This window comes from Oratosquilla oratoria, chromosome 16, assembly GCF_046742065.1.
Source record: "Oratosquilla oratoria isolate Oo_2021 chromosome 16, ASM4674206v1, whole genome shotgun sequence".
NCBI classification, from domain to species: domain Eukaryota; kingdom Metazoa; phylum Arthropoda; class Malacostraca; order Stomatopoda; family Squillidae; genus Oratosquilla; species Oratosquilla oratoria.
The window spans coordinates 12,169,707-12,192,206 of record NC_134792.1 but is presented as its reverse complement, the minus strand read 5'-3'; the positions used below and the strand labels follow the sequence as shown (position 1 = coordinate 12,192,206).

General features: G+C 35.1%; 1 protein-coding gene across 5 annotated transcripts in view; it reads left to right on the top strand.

Annotated features, from left to right (window-relative positions):
• Nucleotides 1-22,500, top strand: part of LOC143033830 (RNA-binding protein 24-like) — a gene marked incomplete in the record, with an annotated part of 283,782 nt that overhangs the window by 47,092 nt on the left and 214,190 nt on the right.

The following is a 22,500-nucleotide window of genomic DNA, read 5'->3' as shown; positions in this document are numbered from 1 at the left end:
TCGCAAGCTTGAGAGCTCACGGAAAAAACTAATCAATAATTCTTTTGCTGTCGTTTTTAACAGAATATGTCTCAGAGAGAATCTCCTGCCACGCTTCACCAATATATATATATATATATATATATATCCATATCCATATACATATACATATAAATATACATATACATATACATATACATATACATATACATATACATATACATATACATATACATATACACACATACATATACATATGCATATACATATACATATACATATACATATACATATACATATACATATACATATACATATACATATACATATACATATACATATATATATACATATACATATACATATAAATATGATGGTTCCTCGTGGATGACGGGTCATCCTTGCATCTCGCCCACTGCTCCGGGTCAGAAGCAGTGTAGCAAGACACAGCATATGCACATCAAGGCGCTTCATTTAATCGGCGACCCCACCTCTCCGTCCTCTAATGTAGAAAAAAAAAAGAGAAGATGGAGCAAAATCCCTTTGGGCTGCGTCAAATCATCATTCATACGTACTCCCTCACCACTCCCAATCCTCACCCACTCGTTTCCATGCATCACAGCATCATTCATACACAACTATTCTCAAGTCACCCTTATTTTCCTCTTTTCTCCCTCCATCCTCAACAGACACTTCCCTCTTTCCCAATGCTCTTTTTACCCCCATCATCTCATCTCATCCTTGGTCGCCCCCACATGTTCACTCCTTTTGCCTCTGCCTCCTACACCTCTTTGAATAATATTTCTTCACTCATTCTTTCCATGCGTCTAAACCATCCTAATACTCTTTCATCTGTCCTATCTCCCAACTCATTTTCCATTCCCGTTCTCTTCCTCAACTCTTTTCTCACTCTATCCAGCCTAATACCCTATATCTTACATATCAGGCACTTCTTCTCAAACACATTAAAACTCCTCATCTCTTCCTCTCTTATGTTCCCTGTTTCTGTCCCATACAGTGCTCTCGGCACAATCACTCATTCATACAATCTCCTTTTATCATCCATTCCCAAATGTCTATTTCTCATTACACTTTTTAATCCCCCAAGATATCTATTTGCTTCTCTCAATCTACATTCTAACTCCATCTCCACTCCTCCCTTTCCCGCCACATTCGCACCCAACCATTTAAAACTATCCACTTCCTGCAGTCTCTCTCCTTTAATATTCACTTCCAATGTGCTGCCACTTTCTCCCTTTGTACATCTCATCACCTTACTTCTTTCGCACATCTCTCCATATATATATATATATATATATATATATATATATATATATATATATATATATATATATACATATTTATGTATATAAGGAAAAAAAGTGGAAGATAAGCCATTTGTTACAAAGGATTACAAAGGCGGAGCATGCCGACAGGAGACCTTTTGGTCCATATCTAGGTCGGATGCGAAAAAAAAATCATAATAATAATAAAATGATAAATAAAAACTATAATAATTTAAATAACAAATAAAATACATAAATAAATGCATAGGTATAGTTAAATGATAAACAAACAGGTAAATAGTAAATAATAATAAATTGACATATAACTAATAATAAATGAAAATCAGACAGACAAATGATAACAAAACAAAAACAAATAATATAAAATAAATCATAATCATTACAGCATCTTGCTTAGGTGTTTATCTAGATGATTCTTAAAGCTTCGAACTGAACTACATTGCGCTACCTGTGCAGAAAGTTTATTCCATTCATTAACTACACGGTTGGCACAGTTGTTTCTACCTACTTCCAAATTGAATCTATTTCCGGACAGTTTGAGACCATTGTTTCTTGTCTGATTCTCATTCAATGTAAAAATTTTGTCACTTTTGATGTTGTCAATTCCCTTTAAAATCTTAAAGACCTGTATCAAGTCACCTGTGACTCTACGTTTTTTTTATTTTTTTTAGGGAAAACAGATTCATATGTTTTAGTCGATTTTCGTATGATTTATTTTTGATACTTGGAATCAGTTTTGTGGCTCGCCGTTGTACTTTTTCCAGTCTGTCAATGTCTTTAATGAGATTCGGTGACCATACGGAAACAGCATATTCCAAATGTGGACGAACTAACGATTTATATAGCTTGTTAATGAGTGATGGACTTTTGAAATCAAAAGATCGCGCAATCAGTCCTAGAATCTTATTTGCTTTCTCAGAGGCTGAAATACACTGCTTGGATGATTTGAGGTCGTTACTGATAATTACGCCGAGATCTTTTTCACTATCCACTTTTGTTAACGAATTTCCAAATAACTTGTAATCATACTTACTGTTATTTTTACCTATGTGTATTACCTTGCATTTACTTGTGTTAAATTTCATTAGCCTGTTTCCAAACCATTGCTGTAATTTATCTAAATCTTCTTGAATACCTGATTGGTTTGAGTGATCATTTGCCACTACGCACAGTTTTGTGTCATCAGCAAATTTGGAAACAGTAGATTTTAGTCCATGGTCTATATCATTTATATATACTATGAATAGAAGTGGCCCAAGAACGGAACCCTGAGGCACTCCACTAATAAAAAAAATCCATCTAGAAGTTTTTCCATTTAAAACAACTCTCTGTTTTCGACCATTCAACCAATTACTAGTCCAACTTAATAGGCTACCACTTATTCCGTGTAAAGCTAATTTAGTAAGTAGTCTTTCGTGTGGGACGGTATCAAAAGCTTTTGCAAAGTCTAGATATATTAAATCTATATTGTTATTTTGTCATGATTCGAGATAACTGTGTTGTAGAATTCGAGTAAGTTAGTCACGCAAGAACGTTTCCATCTGAAACCATACTGGCTATCATTTATCAAACGGTTACTTTCTAAATGATGTTCGATAGCATCTTTGATGATAGTTTCCATTATTTTTCCTACGATTGAAGTCAAACTTATAGGCCTATAGTTATTTGGCTTGTTTTTGTCACCTTTTTTGAATATGGGAGTAACGTTAGCTAGCTTCCATTCTCTTGGGACATCTCCGGATATGATGGATTTCTTGAAAATAATTTCTAATGGAACAAGAATCTCATTTTTCATTTCCTTTAAGATTCTTGGATGCCAACCGTCAGGCCCTGGTGTTTTATTAACTTTGAGTTTATCTATACACCTTTTAATTTTTTATTTTGTTATATTTACCGTAGTGAGTAAATTCACCCAAGACTTTTCACAGGTTTCAGTTTGGAATTCACTTTGAGGTGTTTCGTTTACGAATACCGAGCTAAAATAATTGTTTAAGATATTACACATTCCTTCATTTGAATATTCAAGTTGACCGTCAGCAGATAATAGTGGACCGATGTGATTCCTAACAACCTTTTTATCTCTAATGTAACTATAGAATTCTTTGGGATTCTTTTTGGATTTATCAGCGATGTTAATTTCGTATTGTTGTTTTCTTTTTCTTATTGTCTTTTCTAAATCTCTCTGTATTGATATATAACTTTCATAGTCATTAGATGCACCCGAGCACTTATATTTCTTATAAGCCTGTTTCTTTTCAGCAATACTTTTTTGAGTTTCCTTGTCTAGCCACTTTGGGCGAGCCTGATTTGGGGGACGTCTGTCCTTAAAAGCAATGTAAGTTTGAATCATCTTAGTGAGCGTATTTTGAAATATTTCCCACATCTGATCTACAGGTCTTTCGTTTAATTTTGCCTCCCAATCTGTAAGCTGAAGCTCCTGACGTAGTCCTATGAACTGAGCTTTACTGAAATCGGGTATTTTAGAAACACAAGTATCTATTCTAAATTTTTTTAGGAGTTTGAATCTAACTAAGTTGTGATCGCTATTTGCAACAGATTCACCGACTTCTACATCAGTTACCATGCTTTCGTGGCTAGTGATCAATAGATCGAGTAAGTTTCCATATCTTGTGGGCTCTTTTACATGCTGAATTAAGTAATTGTCACCAAGAAAATCAATCAAGCGACTACCTATATGGCCATGTTCAAGGGTCATCCAATCAATGTCAGTAAAATTGAAATCACCCATTATCAATAAATCCCGGTTGCAGAAACTAGACAGTTCTTGAAATAACAGTTTGTCGTCTGCTAATGATGTCTTTGGCCTATATATTACACATATATTCATTTTTTTTTGTCCATTTGTTTGGGTTAACTCAACCCACAAACTATCATATGCATCCTGTTTCACTTGTATTTTGACATTATATCCTAATGTAACATTTCGTCCTCTAGCGACATTATATCCTAAAATTATTTTTTGTCCTATACTGGCACACTGTTCTACATTAATGCTATACTCTACACTGTTTTCACAAGTACATTCTATTTCCCCTTCCCTTTGGGCTTCTACACTAAAAAAGGAGCTAATTCATTACAAGCTCCCACAATGAGGTTTGTAAGAACATCTTTGCCTCTGCGGGTAAGGTGGATTCCACCAGAAGCGTAAAGGTCATGGCGCCTAGAAAAGAGATACCAAGGATTAAGAAAGTGGTATCCCAAATGTGTGCACAACTGCGATATCCTATCATTGATCCCTATGACTCTACTGTTCCAACACGAGCCTGCGTAAATCCTCGGAAGGATCCCACAGACTACGTGACGGCTCCCACGTTCCTTCATCTCCCGAAGGAGGACCTTGTAATTCCGAACAAGCTCCTCTGATCTCACCCTACCTACATCGTTACTTCCCGTATGAACAATCGTAACCATGTTCTTCCGTCCTTGCCTCCTGATGGACTGGGTACAATCGGTGATCCCACGGCCCGGTTGACATACAAGCTTGCAACGTCGCTTAATCTTCTGCTGCAGGATGTCGTCATAGCCTCGTACCATGGAGTCCCCCACCACCAAGAACTCCTGGTTTTCAGCCACTTCATCCTCCAGTAGAGCAAAACTATTGGCTAGAGCCAGCGGTTGCTCCACAGGGCACACGTCTACCGAACGCGGGATCGACAAACGGGACCCCACGGAGCGCCACTCGCTCACGGCAGTGACAGTAGGGGAAGAAGTGGAACGCTCTTTGGGTTGTGGTTAGGGTTCACTCTTCTCAAGGAGCGCACTCCTGAGAAGACGAATTTCCTCCTCACACATCCTGAGACGGACCTCTAGGTTCACGCAACCTTCACAAGCCATTTCGCTTCTCCTTCAGCAATAAAAACGGCAAAGAGAAAATACAAATCAACAACAACAACAAAAATCAAAGCGGTCTCTAATAAACTAAATACGCGAAGCTTACTCTGCTTACCTTATACTATTTCTCCCAGCTTTGGAGTACAGTAATAGAAAACTGTTTTGAATTTAAATAGAACACTACACTTTATCTTATATCTGTAACTGTATAGCGCTATACGTATACAATTACAAAAACACAACGCAATCACTTAACATTATTCGGAGATATAAATTTCACAGGTATTCGCTAGCTGGTGTCTGTGCAGAAAAACGAGGTCTCTAGCTGAGGTCACGAGCGGACTGAGCTGAGGTCACGAGCGGACTGGGGCTGAGGTCACGAGCGGACTGTTATTGTTGCTTGCTGACGACACTCTCCTTGTGACAGAATCAGAGGAGGGATTAAGAATATTAATAACAGGGTTTGGGAAGATGTGCGAAAGAAGGAATTTAAAGATAAATGTCGGTAAAATTAAGATGATAAGATGTGCAAGGGGAAAATGTGGCAGGAAATATGAAGAGAGTATATATATATATATATATGTATATATATATATATATATAGATATATATATATATATATATATAATTATATAAATATATATAGATATATAGATATGTATATATATACATAAATATATATATATATATATATATATATATATATATATATATGAGTGGAATGGTGATCAGTTAAACACAGAGAACAGTTGGAGTTATATTCACTGACGTTTCGTCCTTACTAGGACATTCTCAAAAAGGAATGTCCTTGTAAGGACGAAAACGTCAGTGAATAAAACTCCAAAATTTCTCTGTGTTTAACTCATTACCCTTCCACTCATTTGTCTTCCATACTTCATATATATATATATATATATATATATATATGCATATATATATATGTATATATATATATATATATATATATATATATACATATATATATATATATTTATATATATATATATATATATATATATATCTATTTATGTATATATATATATATATAATAAATATATATATAAATATATATATACATATATATATATATATATATATATGCATATTATATAGACATGTGTATATATATGTGTGTATTCACACACGCACACACAAATATGTATATATATGTATATATGTATATATATGTATATATATACAGTATATGTATATAATATACATATGTATATGTGTATGTATATATATATGTATATGTGTGTATATATATATATGTATGTGTATAAATATATATATATATATATATATATATATATATATATACTGTAAATATATATTATATATATATTATATACATACATATACCAAGGCTTTTTCCCCCTTACAGGGAGGTAGCCAAAAAAGGAAAAGGCATTAAAATCATTCCAACCAATTCCAATTACACTCCACACCCCTCCACCCTCCCTCCCTTATCTTATGGATATCATTAGCATGATTGTCCAGGCCCTGTCAGCTTAATGTGCCGCAAGAAGCACCGCAAGCAAGCACATCCACAGCAAGGCCGCTTCATTAAATCGGCGACCCCCCCTCTCGTCCCCCCATGCATAGAGATATATTTCTGCATAGACACCAGCTAGTGAATACCTGTGAATTTATATATCTATATATATAGTGATATGTGTTGTGTGTGTGTGTGTGTGTGTGTGTACGTATGGCTATACAGTTACAGATATAAGATAAAGTGTAGTGTTCTATTTAAATTCAAAACAGTTTTCTATTACTGTACTCCAAAGCTGGGAGAAATAGTATAAGGTAAGCAGAGTAAGCTTCGCGTATTTAGTTTATTAGAGACTGCTTTGATTTTTGTTATTGTTGTTGATTTGTATTTTCTCTTTGCCGTTTTTATTGCTAAAGGAGAAGCGAAATGGCTTGTGAAGGTTGCGTGAACCTAGAAGTCCGTCTCAGGATGTGTGAGGAGGAAATTCGTCTTCTCAGGAGTGCGCTCCTTGAGAAGAGTGAACCCTAACCACAACCCAAAGAGCGTTCCACTTCTTCCCCTACTGTCACTGCCGTGAGCGAGTGGCGCTCCGTGGGGTCCCGTTTGTCGAGCCCGCGTTCGGTAGACGTGTGCCCTGTGGAGCAACCGCTGGCTCTAGCCAATAGTTTTGCTCTACTGGAGGATGAAGTGGCTGAAAACCAGGAGTTCTTGGTGGTGGGGGACTCCATGGTACGAGGCTATGACGACATCCTGCAGCAGAAGATTAAGCGACGTTGCAAGCTTGTATGTCAACCGGGCCGTGGGATCGCCGATTGTACCCAGTCCATCAGGAGGCAAGGACGGAAGAACATGGTTACGATTGTTCATACGGGAAGTAACGATGTAGGTAGGGTGAGATCAGAGGAGCTTGTTCGGAATTACAAGGTCCTCCTTCGGGAGATGAAGGAACGTGGGAGCCGTCACGTAGTCTGTGGGATCCTCCCGAGGATTTACGCAGGCTCGTGTTGGAACAGTAGAGTCATAGGGATCAATGATAGGATATCGCAGTTGTGCACACATTTGGGATACCACTTTCTTAATCCTTGGTATCTCTTTTCTAGGCGCCATGACCTTTACGCTTCTGGTGGAATCCACCTTACCCGCAGAGGCAAAGATGTTCTTACAAACCTCATTGTGGGAGTTTGTAATGAATTAGCTCCTTTTTTAGTGTAGAAGCCCAAAGGGAAGGGGAAATAGAATGTACTTGTGAAAACAGTGTAGAGTATAGCATTAATGTAGAACAGTGTGCCAGTATAGGACAAAAAATAATTTTAGGATATAATGTCGCTAGAGGACGAAATGTTACATTAGGATATAATGTCAAAATACAAGTGAAACAGGATGCATATGATAGTTTATGGGTTGAGTTAACCCAACCAAATGGACAAAAAATGAATACATGTGTAATATATAGGCCAAAGACATCATTAGCAGACGACAAACTGTTATTTCAAGAACTGTCTAGTTTCTGCAACCGGGATTTATTGATAATGGGTGATTTCAATTTTACTGACATTGATTGGATGACCCTTGAACATGGCCATATAGGTAGTCGCTTGATTGATTTTCTTGGTGACAATTACTTAATTCAGCATGTAAAAGAGCCCACAAGATATGGAAACTTACTCGATCTATTGATCACTAGCCACGAAAGCATGGTAACTGATGTAGAAGTCGGTGAATCTGTTGCAAATAGCGATCACAACTTAGTTAGATTCAAACTCCTAAAAAAAATTTAGAATAGATACTTGTGTTTCTAAAATACCCGATTTCAGTAAAGCTCAGTTCATAGGACTACGTCAGGAGCTTCAGCTTACAGATTGGGAGGCAAAATTAAACGAAAGACCTGTAGATCAGATGTGGGAAATATTTCAAAATACGCTCACTAAGATGATTCAAACTTACATTGCTTTTAAGGACAGACGTCCCCCAAATCAGGCTCGCCCAAAGTGGCTAGACAAGGAAACTGAAAAAAGTATTGCTAAAAAGAAACAGGCTTATAAGAAATATAAGTGCTCGGGTGCATCTAATGACTATGAAAGTTATATATCAATACAGAGAGATTTAGAAAAGACAATAAGAAAAAGAAAACAACAATACGAAATTAACATCGCTGATAAATCCAAAAAGAATCCCAAAGAATTCTATAGTTACATTAGAGATAAAAAGGTTGTTAGGAATCACATCGGTCCACTATTATCTGCTGACGGTCAACTTGAATATTCAAATGAAGGAATGTGTAATATCTTAAACAATTATTTTAGCTCGGTATTCGTAAACGAAACACCTCAAAGTGAATTCCAAACTGAAACCTGTGAAAAGTCTAGGGTGAACTTACTCACTACGGTAAATATAACAAAATAAACAATTAAAAGGTGTATAGACAAACTCAAAGTTAATAAAACACCAGGGCCTGACGGTTGGCATCCAAGAATCTTAAAGGAAATGAAAAATGAGATTCTTGTTCCATTAGAAATTATTTTCAAGAAATCCATCATATCCGGAGATGTCCCAAGAGAATGGAAGCTAGCTAACGTTACTCCCATATTCAAAAAAGGTGACAAAAACAAGCCAAATAACTATAGGCCTATAAGTTTGACTTCAATCGTAGGAAAAATAATGGAAACTATCATCAAAGATGCTATCGAACATCATTTAGAAAGTAACCGTTTGATAAATGATAGCCAGTATGGTTTCAGATGGAAACGTTCTTGCGTGACTAACTTACTCGAATTCTACAACACAGTTATCTCGAATCATGACAAAATAACAATATAGATTTAATATATCTAGACTTTGCAAAAGCTTTCGATACCGTCCCACACGAAAGACTACTTACTAAATTAGCTTTACACGGAATAAGTGGTAGCCTATTAAGTTGGACTAGTAATTGGTTGAATGGTCAAAACAGAGAGTTGTTTTAAATGGAAAAACTTCTAGATGGAATTTTTTTATTAGTGGAGTGCCTCAGGGTTCCGTTCTTGGGCCACTTCTATTCATAGTATATAAATGATATAGACCATGGACTAAAATCTACTGTTTCCAAATTTGCTGATGACACAAAACTGTGCGTAGTGGCAAATGATCACTCAAACCAATCAGGTATTCAAGAAGATTTAGATAAATTACAGCAATGGTTTGGAAACAGGCTAATGAAATTTAACACAAGTAAATGCAAGGTAATACACATAGGTAAAAATAACAGTAAGTATGATTACAAGTTATTTGGAAATTCGTTAACAAAAGTGGATAGTGAAAAAGATCTCGGCGTAATTATCAGTAACGACCTCAAATCATCCAAGCAGTGTATTTCAGCCTCTGAGAAAGCAAATAAGATTCTAGGACTGATTGCGCGATCTTTTGATTTCAAAAGTCCATCACTCATTAACAAGCTATATAAATCGTTAGTTCGTCCACATTTGGAATATGCTGTTTCCGTATGGTCACCGAATCTCATTAAAGACATTGACAGACTGGAAAAAGTACAACGGCGAGCCACAAAACTGATTCCAAGTATAAAAAATAAATCATACGAAAATCGACTAAAACATATGAATCTGTTTTCCCTAAAAAAAAAAAAAAAAAAAAGCGTAGACTCAGAGGTGACTTGATACAGGTCTTTAAGATTTTAAAGGGAATTGACAACATCAAAAGTGACAACATTTTAACATTGAATGAGAATCAGACAAGAAACAATGGTCTCAAACTGTCCGGAAATAGATTCAATTTGGAAGTAGGTAGAAACAACTGTGCCAACCGTGTAGTTAATGAATGGAATAAACTTTCTGCACAGGTAGCGCAATGTAGTTCAGTTCGAAGCTTTAAAAATCATCTAGATAAACACCTAAGCAAGATGCTGTAATGATTATGATTTATTTTATATTATTTGTTTTTGTTTTGTTATCATTTGTCTGTCTGATTTTCATTTATTATTAGTTATATGTCAATTTATTATTATTTACTATTTACCTGTTTGTTTATTATTTAACTATACCTATGCATTTATTTATGTATTTTATTTGTTATTTACATTGTTATAGTTTTTATTTATTATTTTATTATTATTATGATTTTTTTCGCATCCGACCTAGATATGGACCAAAAGGTCTCCTGTCGGCATGCTCCGCCTTTGTAATCCTTTGTAACAAATGGCTTATCTTCCACTTTTTTTCCTTATATACATAAATATGTATATATATATATATATATATATATATATATATATATATATATATATATATATATATGGAGAGATGTGCGAAAGAAGTAAGGTGATGAGATGTACAAAGGGAGAAAGTGGCAGCACATTGGAAGTGAATATTAAAGGAGAGAGACTGCAGGAAGTGGATAGTTTTAAATGGTTGGGTGCGACTGGGGCGGGAACGGGAGGAGTGGAGATGGAGTTAGAATGTAGATTGAGAGAAGCAAATAGATATCTTGGGGGATTAAAAAGTGTAATGAGAAATAGACATTTGGGAATGATGATAAAAGGAGATTGTATGAATGAGTGATTGTGCCGAGAGCACTGTATGGGACAGAAACAGGGAACATAAGAGAGGAAGAGATGAGGAGTTTTAATGTGTTTGAGAAGAAGTGCCTGATATGTAAGATATGGGTATTAGGCTGGATAGAGTGAGAAAAGAGTTGAGGAAGAGAACGGGAATGGAAAATGAGTTGGGAGATAGGACAGATGAAAGAGTATTAGGATGGTAGACGCATGGAAAGAATGAGTGAGAAGAAATTATTCAAAGAGTGTAGGAGGCAGAGGCAAAAGGAGTGAACATGTGGGGGCGACCAAGGATGAGATGAGTGATGGGGGTAAAGAGCATTGGAAAAGAGGGAAGTGTCTGTTGAGGATGGAGGGAGAAAAGAGGAAAATAATGACTGGAGAATAGTTGTGTATGAATGATGCTGTGATGCATGGAAACGAGTGGGTGAGGATTGGGAGTGGTGAGGGAGTACGTATGAATGATGATTTGACGCAGCCCAAAGGGATTTTGCTCCATCTTCTCTTTTTTTTTTCTACATTAGAGGACGGAGAGGTGGGGTCGCCGATTAAATGAAGCGCCTTGATGTGCATATGCTGTGTCTTGCTACACTGCTTCTGACCCGGAGCAGTGGGCGAGATGCAAGGATGACCTCATCCACGAGGCCATCATATTTATATGTTTTTACTCATATTTTATGTATATGTATATGTTAATATACTGTATATGTATATATGTGTAGGTGTATATATATGTAAGCATATGTATATCTATGTGCACGTATATGTATGTGTGTATATGTATATGTAAGTATATTTTTGTATAGTATATGTATAGTATATGTATAATATTTATATGTATATGTATTATATAATATATTATATATATTATATATATTGGTGAAGCGTGGCAGGAGATTCTCTCTGAGACATATTCTGTTAAAAACGACAGCAAAAGAATTATTGATTAGTTTTTTCCGTGAGCTCTCAAGCTTGCGAAAAGTAGATTTTTGGTAGGGGGAAAGGGAGTAAATCAGATTTCCAAAATTCATAGGAAAACACAAAAGTTATAATAGACACAAAAGTATAGTACACAATACACAATACAAGAAATTAATACAAGTACAGCAAAAAACAAAATACAAGCACAACAAAAATCCCAGACATCGGGCTCTACTTCCCAGTGGCTCCCCATTCCCCGCGAAAGGGAAGAACTTCCTACCATACGTCGTTCCCAAAGACTGAGAAGCAGATTGGCGCCGAACCCGGGAGTGACCTCCCCGAGTACCATTTCCGCCAACTTGTGATCTCTCCCAGTGTTTGTGGTCCTGCGTGTGACTTCCCCCAGTTGCAACACGGTGACTTCTCCCCGTGCTTCCCATTTCATTTAAAATATGCTCCCTTTCCCTTTCTTTTCACTTCAACTGAGGATGCAGAAAGATCTGCGAAACGTCTTGATAACTATTTTGTTGTGCTTGTATTTTGTTTTTTGCTGTATTTCTTGTATTAATTTCTTGTATTGTGTTTATTGTGTACTATACTTTTGTGTCTATTATAACTTTTGTGTTTCCTATGAATTTTGGAAATCTGATTTACTCCCTTTCCCCCTACCAAAAATCTACTTTTCGCAAGCTTGAGAGCTCACGGAAAAAACTAATCAATAATTCTTTTGCTGTCGTTTTTAACTTATATATATGTTAATTTATATATATATATATATATATATATATATATATATATATATATATATATATATATTATATATGTACATCCAAAAATATATGTTTACATATAGTCCATTACGCTCTATCTACCAATTTTATCCACCACCCTCTACCATGTGTACTTATGCTTGACTTTCTTCCTAAACACTATATCTATATCAACTCTCTCTAGAACATCTCCACCATCAATTCTACTACGATTTTTTTTATATGGCACTCCATATTACGAATAATCCGTCTATTGTTTCATTTTCTAACCTTACATTAAGTCTCTCAATACCATTACATTGACATTTCTTAATCTTCTGAATATTATTTGAATATATCCAGCCTTCCTTTCCTCTACACTCTACTGACTACAAAGCACACCTGGAAACTATCATCACCAATTAACCTATAAGAAACTCCTGTCCTACTCCACTAGATGCGTACATATCCTGTCAGATCGTATTCCTTTACATTCATTTATTTAATTTATATATTTATATATTATATATATATATATATATATATATATTTATATATATATATATATGTGTGTGTGTGTGTGTGTGTATACGAAAAAATCCCATTGTCGGAGAAAGTAAACGGTCAAAGAATAGAATTATCTGTATATTTCGACCACTCTCCGGAGGAAGATCATTGAGTCATCATTAATTAGAAATTACCGAAATTATAATACATCAAAAGGACAATGGTCATCAGATTGTTTAACAACAATAACAATTAAAAAACTTTTACCAAATGTGGATGGCCTGGAAGACAGTAATCGTTACCATGGCAGAGTCACTTGAGCCACCTTCTCATGTTCCCTTTGTACCGGCTACATAACTCTTACTTGTACACCTGTAACTATCTGCTGAAGAGGACCACAGAGTGGTCGAAATATACATTTAATTCTATTCTTCGTCCGTTTACTTTCTCCGACAGTGAGATCTTTTCATCTTACCTATGTGTCACGACATTGTCCCCCTCTGATATGCATATATTTATATATATATATGATCGTAAGCGGAATAGGAACCACAGTAGTCTTGGTCTTGAGTTTATTCCTGACTAGTTTCGCAGCTATGGCTTTTTTCAAAGGAATATGTGTATCAAACTGGCTGTGGGCATTATATACATGGGGTGGACCTCACCACCTCTCCGATTTATTAAAAATACCATAGTTGGTGGCGAATGTGGAACATCACATTGTGGCTCACTAAACAATGACAGACATTTTTACAATTAAATAATGAATACCACTAATACCAAATAAATTATTAATAGAAAATGTAACAATAGTAATGATAACGATGAAGATTAAATAATTTAAATAATAATATTACCAATAATAACAAAGATGAAACGTAGCAATACAGGTAAATAATAACAATAAAATAAAAGTAATCATAATAAAAAACAATAATAAAAAATATTATATATATATAAAATTATAATACTAAATAACCAAGAAATTGAAAATTATTCATAGAAATTATGACAATAATGGTGGAAAACAATGATAATAAAAACGAAAAATTAATTAAATATTTAAATAGTAACAATAGTAATAACAATTAATAATAATAAAGATAATGAAAGTATTAATAATAAAGATGGAAAAATATAAAAATAAAAATTTACTGATAAACATTATACATATATAATGATAGAACTAATAAATAAATAATAGTTAATAATAACAATGATAATAATAAATAGTGTTGAAAATAAATAGTAAAAAACATAGCAATTAAAAAGAAGAAAATCATGATAAAAAGTTGGGGCAAGGGGTATCATGGAGGAACTTCCAGAGTGAAAGGAAGAAAGCTGGAGAGGTAAGGCCGAAGTGGGAAAAAAGGTAACTACTTCGGGTCGGGGGGTCTGGTAAGCCATTCTTGGAGGGCAAGTGTCGCGGGTTGATTTTGTCCATTTAGAGTCACCAGTTCTCTTGTTTTTGTTTTTTTGTGGTTGGCAATGTAAAGTGATTTCAATTATTTTCCGTTGTATCTTGTGTAGTCCTTTAGCTAGAATGGTGGAACCCTCCCAGTTAGGCAAATTGTCCCTCTGTGTCAATGTGGGTTAACTAGAGCGTTGGTTGCTCGGTGGTGTCTAATGTCCGCTGTGTGTTCCTGGAGTCTGTTGTTATGTCCTCTGTATGGCTCTCCGTAGTATGCACAGTCACATTCCGTTGCAGGGAATTTTGTAAACGATGCTATTGAAAAACGCCATACCTGCGAAACTAGTCAGGAATAAAACTCTAGACCAAGACTACCTGTGTTTCCTATTACCGCTTACATCAACCTGTCAGAATGTCTCAATCATATATATATATATATCTATATATATAGATATATATAGATATATCTATATAAATATACAATTACAAAGGATTACAAAGGCGGAGCATACCGACAGGAAACCTTTTGGTTCATAACGAAAAATTAGATGAAAAGAAAAAAAAATTATAATATATATAACAATAAAAAAAATGCAAAGATATAGTTAAACAATAAACAAACAGATAAATATGAAAAATAATAAATTAACATATAACTAATAATAAATAAAATCAAGCAAATAATAATAAGCAGACAAATAATAAACAAACAAACAATATGAAATAAAGAAGTCATTACAGCATCTTACATAGGTGTTTATCTAAACGAATATATATATATATACATATATATATATATATATATATATATATATATATATTATATATATATATATATATATATATACATAATTACAAAGGCGGAACATACTAACAGGAGACCTTTTGGTCCATAACTAGGTCGGATGCGAAAAAAGATATGATAAATGAATAAAAGGAATGAATAAAAATTATGATAATATAAATAACAACAAATGAATAAATAAATGCAAAGGGGTAGTTAAATCATAAACAAACAGGTAAATAGTAAATAACAGTAAATTGACAGATAACTAATAATAAATGAAAATCAAGCAAATAATAATAAGCAGACAAATAATAAACAAATAAATAAATAATATGAAATAAATAGCAGTCACTACAGCATCTTACCTAGGTGTTTATCTAAACGAATCATAATAATCATAGAGGTAAATAGAATTAGGTAAATGCTCGTACACACACTCAAAGCACATACACAAACCCACACACACACACATAAGCACATACACAAGCACACACACACACACACACACACACACACACACACACACACACACACACACACACACACACACACACACACACACACACACACACACACACACACACACACACACACACACACACACACACACACACACACACACACACACACACACACACACACACATAAGCATATACAAACACGCACGCACACACACATACACACACACACATACACACACACACACGATAAGGCACACATACATACTCGGTGGCATGGTTGTTAGAGCGCTGAACTGGGAAGCAGAAATGCTCCCAGCACCCAGTTCGAATCCTGCCCAGGGCCGAAATTATTTCGGTATCGCTGTGCCTCGGGTCGTTACTCTGACTCTCGTGGGCGGGGAGTTGGGTGTGTGTGTGTGTGCAAGGTCATAGCATTACCACTGATCTATATAACACCTGGATAGCGTATACGGGCCGTGGGCTGCCCCAGGAGTGAGGCCAGCGGGCGGGACATGGCCGCCATAATGGAAGTACCAAAACAGCTAGTGTGAATCGCTCCGCCGGTCATTATAACACCATTTTTAGATCAGTGTCATGGGAGCTGTCGTGTTACTCTCGTGGCCTGTGATCCAAGCATGATTGGGTATATAATGGCCACACAATTCGTCGCTGCTGGGCCCTCCATGTACATACATACATACATACGTACGTACATACATATACAAGGTGTATATCAAAATAGCATCATCACAATAAAACAATATATTGATATTTATTACCTCTGGCAGAAATAACCATTTATATACATAAACTTGTGCATGTACAGTATATGGATGAGTTGGCATTGACAAATTATAATTCCAGTATATATTATAACTTCAAGGGAATGTTACACAGACAACAAATGGGATAATGATATATAGTCAAAATATTATAGGGATAATAGATCTATACTAGCATTTAACGGAATAAATATCCCTATAACATTTGATTACTGTACTGCTTATCGTTATTGGTGCTTGAATAAAAAAAAAATTGATAACTCCTTCCTCACTTTGACACCGGTTACTTTTTGAGAATACAATTTGGAGATATGATGGAGCCTGATTTTGCAGAAGCACGTGACGATACACTTGATCAAATTGACGATGAGGTTAGAATCCGGGGTTGTGTCGATCATGTGGAAAGATAGAGAAATTGCCATATCTATGATCTAAATTGTTTCAAATAGTAAAATATCGCATTAAAGTGGTGAACATTTAAGGGGCAATTCAAAGAGTATTTAACGCTGGGGGGGGGGGGTGCATGGTAGATGCGATGCTTTACGAGGATGTGGGGTTGTTTTCAACAGTGCTACGCAACGCTAATAATGGTTATTTATATTCATTTATTAATTTATTTAATAAATTATGCACTGAAATAGCAATATCCTTAACAGATCGAGCAATAAATATCGAGCTAAAATATCCATAAACATCATACCATGTTTGATTCTTTGATGCAATCGTAAACAATTTCACACAGGACAAATAAAAATGAGTATGTTTTGGTGAGAAGTCAAGGGGGAGGGGTGTTTGGCGGATCTGGCCTACACTTGATGGGGGTGCCGAGTTGTAATTAGTTGTAATCAGTGTTATGTAATACAGGGAGATGTAACACCCAGTGTTACGCAATGTTACATGAGGTGGGGGGTGTCGAATTTCACCAGAAAAAAACGTTACAATAATTTTTGAACGGGCCCCGAATAGTAATTCAGCCCATCTAATGTGAATTCCTCACACTTCACAATATAGAAAAAGCCTACACATGTAATCAGGAAGAACAACTGGTTCTATACAGCTACACAGCTCTGGACAGCGTTTTGAGCCTTATAAGATATTTTTAAATGATAAATATCTATCCTGCTATTGCCACGATTACATTCGTGACCAAATGGGTTGCTGCTAGATCTCTATTCTTACGATAAATAAATACAAAGCATAAACATTACAACACCTAACAAAACAGTTGGTGGGCAACATTTTATTCCTGATGGCCGCATCATTTCTTGATGGGTATCGGGATATTTTGGGTAATAAAACCTTAATTTACTTACGAGTGGAAGGACTGCTCACATCCACCTTTTCTCCGGTTGGTGCAGTTGAATGCAGCACAAGTTGGCATTGTAAAATGATCGTTGAATATGTATATGGGAGCGAAAGCTGCCGAGAACTGTAACTGTATCAGATCAGTGATCGCGTGGCGCGGCTTTGTTTTGGTACTAACATCATGGCTGCCGCCGACCTCATAATCTCGACAGCGATCCGTGATCCAGTTATATCTAGATCAGTGAGCATTACCCATAGATCGGACCTACGAGCTCTGAGCTCTCTTCCAGGAGGGAAATAGCTGTCGATCACGAGTCCAACACGTGATCCAAAGACCAAGTGAATACACACACACACACACACACACACATACACACACACACACACAAACAAGCACATACACAACACACATACACACACACACACACACACACACACACACACACACACACACACACACACACACACACACACACACACACACACACACACACACACACACACACACACACATACACACACAGATCGGAGGGGGGGCTATGACGAGTGGTACTGTAATGTAGAAAAATGATTTAAGAGTAACAAGAAAAACGAAGGGAAATGGATGATAAATCAACTTATGCAGAGAGAACCAAAAGAAAATTGGACATGAGTAAGTACGAAACGACTTTGGGAGTAGTTAGGAAGAAAATATGTAACATAGATAGCCCCAGCTATGAAGACGAATCATTCCATGGATTCAGATCAGAAAGAGGTTTCGACCTCAAAAACATACCAATAAACCAAGAAATATTTAAAATGAAAAGGGATATTGTTGAATGGAATAGAGAACATAACCAATTATACAAAGAAGTGATTGAATTGAGGAATAAAAATGAACTATTAGTTAGGAAATTAGAAGAAATGAAAAAGGATCTGACTAAAGTAAAAAATGATAATAAAAAAATGAAAAATGAAGACACAATTAAATATGAAACTTTGTTGAGGAAAGTTAATAAAAAAATATTCATAGAATGGCAGGTAAAGTTGGTGAAAATATAAAAAAATCAAACATGATGGAAATTAAAAACCAAATGAATGAAGACAAAGAAAAAAAATACTATTTAAAAAAATAGTCAAGGAACAAATGAGCAAAAGTACAAAAGACACAGTAATAGAAGTAATAAAAGAAAAAAAGGGATTGGGTAAGGGACACAATAGACAAAAGAAAAAAAAAATGTATTGTAATCTATGGTATCAAAGAAAAGGATGTTCTAATAAGGCTCCAAAAGGAAAAAGAGGAGAGGATTATAGTGGCTGATATACTAAAAGAAATACAGGAGGAGGGCCAAGGTCACGATAAGGCAATAGAAGATATCTATAGAATGGGAAAATATTCTGAATAGAAGAATAGACCTCTTAAAGTGAAACTTAATTCACAGAGAATAGCAGAAGTACTAACAAACGTAGGAAAACTAGCAAAAAGTAAAAACTACAAAAATCTAGGGATAAACAAGGAACTGAGCAATGAGTAAAAAGAAAAGGAAAAAACACTTAAAGAGGAAGCTAAGGAAAAGAACGAGAAAAGAACAGAAAAAAAAAGGAAGGAGTTTTTTTTTGGAGAGTGATAGACTTCAGACTGAGGAAATGGTACATAAGAGAAAAGGAAATGCAGGAGAAAGAAGAAAAAGAAGAAAAGGAAAAAAATAAAGATATATACCAACATGGACGGATTGATATTAGGAATCTATGAATTAAATGACTATCTAGAACAATAAAAAACAAGATATAATGGGGATTGTGGAGACAAAATTAAAAGGATCATCACCACCAAATTGTGTAGGACAAGGAGTATATAACTGTTGGTATAGAAATAGAGAAACAAAACAGGGTGGAGGAGTGATGTTACTAACCAAGAAAGGCCTAAATGTGACAAAAATTACAGAAGGAGAGAACAACGTGGAATTGATTATGATAGGAGTTGGGGATAGAGATATGAAAAATAGAAAGTATGCAGTGATTTATGTCCCACCCAAAACTCACGCATGGAATGAAAGTGAACACTCTTAAATGTTGGAAGACAAAAGAAAAACACTAAATGAAATACTAAAGAGAGAAGGAAATCTGGTAATTATGGGTGATTTTAACTCGAAAGAAATATGTTGGAATGAGATGACTAAGAAAGGTGAAGAAGATCACTGGGAAAACATATTACTGGAAATGACCATTGATTACACATTGACGATATAGAAATAACAATGAACCCTCAAGATGGGATTTGATATTCACATCAGAACCAGAAATTGTGGATAAATCGAATACAAGACACCAATTGGAAAAAGTGATCACATACTAATGGAACTAGAATTAAATGAAGAAGCAAATATAGAAATTAACGAAAAACACAGAAAAGGAAGACTAATGTACAACAAAACAGATTTTGAGAAACTTAGAAAAATTCTTTCGAGAAGTAATTGGAAAAAAATAATAATAAAGAAACAAAGGTGGAAGAGAAATGGACAATTTGGAAGGAAATCTATAATGGAGGAGTGGATAAGTATGTACCTAGACAAAAACAGGAAAGGGTATATATAAAATCCTGGTATAATAAAAAGTGCAGTGAAGTAAAATTAAGAAGAGAAAAAGCCTGGAAAAAATGGAAATGAAAAAAACTGAGAAATGAAAAATATACATCAAACTAAGAAAAGAATATGTAAAATTACGTAGAGAAGAAAAAATAAATTATGAAAAGGACATAATAGACAAATGTAAAGATCAACCTAAACTATTTTATAGATATGTAAACGGCAAGCTAAAAAATAAACAGGAAATACATAAATTACGTCAAGGTAATAGAGAATACACAGAAGATACAGTATAGAAATGGCAGATATTATGAACAAACATTTCAAATCTGTATTCACCAAAGAAGAAAAATATCTACAAAACTGTGATCAAAGATTTGAAGTAAGACTTCCTCCATTGAAGAAATTAAACATTACTCAGAATGATATAAGGAATCAAATACTAAAGCTTGACGTTAACAAGTCACATAGACCAGACGGAGTTGCAAGCTGGATACTGAAGGAATGTATAGACGAACTAACAGGAAAAGTATACAAAATAATTAAATGCTCTCTCAAAGAAAGAAAACTACCAGGAGACTGGAAAAATGCCAATATAGTGCCGATATATAAAGGGGTAAATAAGAAAGACCCAAACAAATTATAGACCGGTGTCCCTAACGAGTACAATCGTTAAAATTTGTGAGAGAATCATCAAAGATAGATGGACAAAATATCTGGAAGAGAATCATATACTGAACCCGAGTCAATTTGGATTCATACAAGGAACATCATGTACCACTAATTTAATTTGTTTCTATTCAAGATTGATAGATATATTGCAAGAAAGAGATGGCTGGGCAGACTGTGTATTCCTGGACCTACAAAAGTCATTTGATAAGGTACCACACAGAAAATTACTATATAAAATGGAAACAATAGGAGGCATACATGGAAAACTATTGAATTGGACGGAGGACTTCCTACATGGAATAAAAATGAGAGTGGTGCTCAGAGACAAATATTCAAAATGAGAAGAAATGAGTAGTGGCGTCCCACAGGAGTATAAATGTATAAATGACATGGAGGAAGGCATTGAAAGTTACATAAACTGCTTTGCGGATGAAGCAAATTTATTAAAGAGAATAAACTCCGAAATAGACTGTGACTCATTGCTGAGGGATCTAAACAAAGTCTCAGAGTGGAGCATAAGATGGGAGGTAGAATTCAACATCAAGAAGTGCAGGATAATTGAATTTGGAAAAAGCAAGAAGAGAATAATAGGACAGTATAAAATTGATGGAAAAGAAGTAAAGAAAGTAAATTCTGAAAAGGACCTAGGAGTAATCATCACCAAAGACATGTCGCCAGATAAACATATAAATAAAATAGTTGGAGAAACATAGAATTTGTTGAGATCAATAAAGGTGACCTTTAAATACCTGGATAAGGAAATGATCAAGAAAATATTACAAACACTGATAAGGCAAAAACTGGAATATGCAGCGCTGATATGGTCACCCAGTACAAAAAAGAATATAAGAAAATTAGAAAGAATACAAAGAGAAACGACAAAGTTCGTCCCAACACTTGCAAACCTGACATAAGAACAAGGACAGGTCAAACTGGAATTGCCAACCCTGGAACAAAGAAGAGAACGAGGGGACCTACAGTAATAATCATCTACAGAATTATGAAAGGAAAAGAATGCCTTGATAGATAGGACTTATTAAAGCGGGACAGAGGAAAAACAAGAGGACGTGTAATGAAACTCAAAAAGGATAACTACAGAAGAGACCTCAAAAAGAACAGCTTCCACACAGAGTGATAGATGTATGGAATAAATTGTGCAAAC